Genomic DNA, 6063 nt, shown 5'->3' on the forward strand with positions numbered 1-6063 from the left:
AATTGATTATGAGAAATCTTTGTAATACGTCTTAACCTATGTTCAATCCCCCTTTCATAATTTTAAAGTATGACACATCAACTTAATTCCTTTATAATTTGCACACTCTGGTGCATCCCCTTTATTCTTAAAAATGGGGACCAAAATACTCTTCCTCCACTCCTCAGGTATCTTTTCAGTTTCTAAAATAATATTAAAGAGTTTAGTAATCCAATAAACACCCAAATCTCCTAAATATTTGCACACTTCAATTGGGATATCATCAGGTTTTACAGAATTTCCACCCTTGATTTTCTTTAAAGCCTCCTGAACTTCTATTTTACTAATGCGACGATAAAAATGAAACGTTTTATTATTATTCACGATAATAAGATCACTAAGGTCGATCGTACTTTCAGAAACTTTATTAAAAAAGTTTATCAAAATAACTCACTCACCTATGTTGAATATCTTTTTTTAAGAAAAGCACTTTTTGGTTTTCATCTTTAATACACTTTACTTGAGTTAAATCTTTACTTTTTCTTCTCTCTTTGTTTGGCAATTTTATACATATATTTTTCACCTTTCTTAGTATCTAATCTATTATAAAGCTCATTAAAAACATAATTTTTAGCATCACAGATTGTTCTTTTAGACTCCCTGCTGGTCGTTTGATATTTTCGAGTTCTCTAAGCTTTTACATTTAAACCAATTTTAAATTCTCACTTGGAATGACCTTACAATATTTACAATCTTGACGATCTCTTATTCTCATAAGAAAATAATCAATTTGTGTTTTATTAGATCCACTCTTATAAGTAATAAGATGCTCATCTCTTTTCTTGAATAAAGTATTAGTAATAACAAAATCATACACTAAAGCAAAATCTAAAATAGTTCTACCTTCTTCATTAGTTACTCCAAAACCGTAGCCACTACGGGTATATCTGAAGTCTTCTACCACTCTACCGACATGTCCATTTAAATCTCCTCCAATAAAAATTCTTTCTTCAAGAGGTATCATTTGTATTAAGTCTTCTAAGTCAGTCCAAAATTTATCTTTAGACTCTACATCTAAACCTGCTTGAGGAGCATAAACACTTATAATATAAAAATCTTAGTATCAATGATAATCTTAAGGAATATGATTCTATCATCAACTCTATTAATTTTTACAATATCTTTCAAACTCTTATCAATAGTTACACCTACACCATTTCTAATGTGACTATTGTCAGAATACCAAAGTTTAAACCCTAAATTATCAATCTCCTTAGTCTTTTCTCCAACCCTTCTAGTTACTTGAATACATAATATATTAATTTTCCTATGAATCATAATATCAATTAATTCTATTAATTTACCATTGAGAGTACCTATATTCCAAGATTTTATCCTAATAATATTAATTTTAATAGTAATTTTAATAGTTTCATGGACTAACTTCTTTACACGCATTTGTCCGTAATATGGGAACGCTTGTTTATTTGACACTACACCCGGGCGTTGGTGTAGTGACCCTTCTATAATTCTATCATCAAATCTATTAATTTTTACAACATTATCTTTCAAACTCTTATCAATAATTACACCAATACCATTTCTAGTGCGACTCTTGCCAGAATACCAAAGTTTAAACTATAAATTATCAATCTCCTTAGTCTTTTCTCCAACCCATTTAGTTACTTGAATACATAATATATTAATTTTCCTATGAATCATAATATCAACTAATTCTATTAATTTACCATTGAGAGTACCTATATTCCAAGATTCTATCCTAATATTAACTTTAATAGTTTTCACTGTATTCAGGCTATACTGCGCGTCGCTTCCAAGGGACGCCCTACTTCCAAGGGACGCCCTAACACCAATGATCGAAATGATTCATGTCATGATTTTTTTTCGACAAATTTTACGCTGGCTGTCGACTACCAAACACAACCCTTCACTTTTCACATCCGGGCTTGGAACCGGCAATGACAGTATTAATTGCACAATTGACTAACAGAGATAAAATTTAAAGTAAGAATTGGAATATAATATATATCTAAGATAGACACTTAGAAGAGTAGATAGAATCAACACCTACTAATGGCATAGAAGTGTCGTCAATAGTTATGACAGACACAAAAGATGCAGGTTGTAAACATATAAAATAACTAAAATCAAGTGACATGGTGTGAAGCACCAACATCAAGAACCAATATAGAGAAAAATATATCTAACTTGCTGCTAGAAGGCAAACCTATAGTGAAGAGGCTGCCATAATATGTGGATGAGAGGCAAAATTTTGGAATTGCTTGGTGAGTGATGCAATAGTGGCATTGGAAGATTGATTGCTTCTAGAAGAGGACATAAACTCATGAGTAAGTGATTCAATAAGCGGAACTTGTTCTGTTCCTAGATGGTAAATGGTCGATTTTGTGGTTGGTTGTTTGGTTTATGAAGGTTGTTGAAATTGTTGCATTCGATTCAATAACTTTGGACATTGAGCATTCTAGAACCCTTCTGCATACAAAAGCTACACTCATCGAAGTTAACCTTTGCCCTATTTTGATTGTCAAAAGGAAATTTTGGAGGAACTGCAAAAACAAATGGAGTTGGAGCCACAAGAATTCCCTTTACAACTGTTCCTTTATCTGCTTTAGATTTTAAATGAATCTCCTCAGCCAACAACTCATTAACCATCGAGTCAATAGAAGGAAGGGGATTGTGATGCAAATTTGTACCAAGAAGGCCTTCAAAATCATCCCGAAGAGCCATCAGGAACTAAACAAAACATAGTTCTTATCGAATAGCATTATGAGATGCAAATGCCCATAACTCTGCAAATTTAGTAAGAGCAAGCTGATCCCAGAGATTAGAGATGACATAATAGAATTCCTGAACACTCATGTTTATTTGTTGAAGGGCTCGAATATCTATCTTCAATTGGTGCTGCTTTACAAAATAAGACTATATATACAATCTTTCCAAATGATCTCAAACTGCTCTAGTTGTTTCATACTTTACTAATTAGATACCTACTAATTGTAAGACATTTGTTGACCCGTGCTACAATTTTTGAATTAGAGGCATCCCAAAGTTCCAATTATTCTGCAAATTTCTCATCTTTTTCATTCGTCGGTAACAAAAGTTCCAAATACAGAACCCCATATTCTTTTACCCTTTAAAAAATCTCATAACGTAACTCCAATACAAATAATTTTCCCTATTCAATTGCACGCTAATGGATTAAAAGACGATCATCATTTTCATTGGCCATTATAACGAACAACAAATACCCAAACAACAAAAGCAGTTAAAATAGGGAATAAGAGAGACAAAAGCATACACCAATTTAACAAATAAAATATAGCAAATTGAAGGCTATTAAACCTAGCGGTATTGAATGAAGATGAATCGAGGTTTTGCGAAGATGGATCAAACTATGTAAAAATGAATTAGGTATGATAGAAAAAAAATTTTAGAGATAAATGAGAGAAGTCAAAAAGAAGCATAATTTTGGGTCTAGGGTTTCATATTGCACCATTACAAGAATAAGCTAAAGAAGAGTTACAAGTAAAAAAAGAAAAAAAAAAAGAAACGACTAAAATGCCCTTAAATAATAATATTACTTCTAATACAAATAAATATGTAGATGTGCACTCCTTATACTATACAATCACTTACTGTTTTGAAGACATTCTTTTATATTTTCTTGGCAAGGACCCTCTCATCTTCTTTCATAGTTGCCATTAAGGTTTCTATTAACTTTTTAAGGTTTCTATTTAGATCAAGAAAGTCGATATGTCATCTTTAAGATAAGATTTCATTTATATTTTCAATTAGAGGAGATGTTAAATATGCTAAGGTCAGATTAATTTAACTTATCATTTCACCCTTATTTTTATTAACTGATGTATCTTTTTGGCAATATTTAATAGCGCCAAATTAAAGTAACCAATCAAATTTAATGTTTCCAATGTTGTTAATTAATAATTTATCACATTGATATGGTGTCAATAATCTAACGTTATTTTATAAGTTCTTCCTACTGAAGCTTTTATAATCGTAATGCAAATTGGTACATTTGACACACATTTGAATTGTTATGGAACACGATGCTTTTTTTATTTACGAGAATAACAAACCAAAAGGAACAAATATAAGAATTAAAAAAAATTAAAATAAAATTAATAAGAAAAGTGATTGTGCTAATGGGTGCCATGAATTTAATCTCTTTAGATACAAGTAGTTCTGAGCACTCGAGAAAAATTAATGAGATTAAAAAGACTACAAGTTCATAGTAAAATTACATAATACCTTTCTTGACACCTTGCATATATATTTGATTTATTTTTAATTTGTGCACAAAATATTGTAGTTGGTTTTGTGTTAAACTATATTAACAATACAATTTAAAGCATTGTTGCATCTATTGTAACTATTCCCCAATTAAAATCTCTTCCTTTTGGTAGTCCTGCTAATACTAATTCATCAAAACCAATGTTGTAAATAGTTGTACTTTCCGAGTCGAGGTCATCTTAAGTATACCACTCTTGACAAAATTGCTGTGGATGGTGGGTGAATTATTACCTTGAGTTTTAAATGACAAGTTTTTTCTTGAAAATTTTAAAATTTACATTTTTTTAGATTTTAGTATTTATCTTGATTTGAATATGAAATGATATGTGTTAGAAATTAGAGGCATTATGATGATATGATTCCCTCTACTGAAACTTTCTATCAATATGTTTATTATCAGGATATTTGAACAATTTGATTGTCACTTTGGACCTTATTGACTTTGCTAGCCTATTGCAGAAGATCAAGTTCATGAATTATGCATCATTTAAATTTATATAGGTATAAGCTAAACTGAAGATCCTTTGACTCTACATATTGAGAGGATCAATGTCAATGATTGGAACTTATTATTGGACTTTATCAGAAAGTTGAAACAAGAGTTATTATATTGCGATGGATTCTCCATAAAAAAGCCTTGAAAGCTTTATCTAAATGCGATACCAAATATTTCTAAGGAATTTCAAAGTTGAATACTAGATTCCCAGTCCAAAATGATATGCTTGATATATTAAACCATGAGTCAAGAATTTAATACTATTTTGTAACACAAATCTTATCGACTCTAACACTAATGACATAAAGCATCAAAATTGTAAAATTGGACTTAAAACTTGGTTACACAAACGCAATTTGTTCGAGAACTTATACATTTAGTTAGTCCATAATTTTGTGTTTTAAATTTAAGAGAGTTTATGAATTTTAAGGAAAAAAAAATATGAAAGGTTTTTGGGTATTAACATGTTTCTTGAGATAGGGCACATTTGAATTTATCGCATTTTTTAGCCTGTGCAGTACTCTCAAGTGTTAGGTTTGAACATTTTAACATGTTTGATGAACATGCAAACATGCCTAATTTAATAGTCATGACTACGGTTTACAGAACTTGCATGCTTTTCAAAGTACTTCAACACATATCAAAGTGTCATACTTGTGTTGAAGAATATCTTACGAGCACGTGAATGAATTCATCTGGATTTAAATATTTGCTTGGATATATTGTCATCAAAATTCATGTAAAATTTTATTTCAAATATCCGAAAGACTGTTTTTTGTTGCTTGTTGTGTGTGTTCTAAATTGAGTGGCAATTAATGCAAGATGGAATTCTTTATGCAATTAAAGTAGGACTTTTTTCTTGCATTTGGTGCTTATTTGTTAAATTCTTGAAAGTTATAAAACTTCACTATTGGTCCTTATTTTCTATATTCATCTTCATTAATAGGCGAGCTATTGTGTTCAGTTGATGTAGCTCTTTCAATTTTGCTTGCATGACATTATAGATATTCATTCTTCATTCAACTTGCATTTTATTTTTCATTTTATCATATTAATATTTAAGAGATCCTTTCAATTGTCCTTTGCAAATCCATTAAATCATGATCATAGAGGGTCTTCTGTCCCATAATCCTACGACAAGAGCTCCTCTTCTTTGTGCACGAGACTTGAATCACACGCCCGAGAGCTCCTCTGCAAATTCCTCCTCTTCGACTTCTCCGATAATGACACGACACCAA

This window comes from Phalaenopsis equestris, unplaced genomic scaffold, assembly GCF_001263595.1.
Source record: "Phalaenopsis equestris unplaced genomic scaffold, ASM126359v1 Scaffold000591, whole genome shotgun sequence".
In the NCBI taxonomy this organism is placed as follows: domain Eukaryota; kingdom Viridiplantae; phylum Streptophyta; class Magnoliopsida; order Asparagales; family Orchidaceae; genus Phalaenopsis; species Phalaenopsis equestris.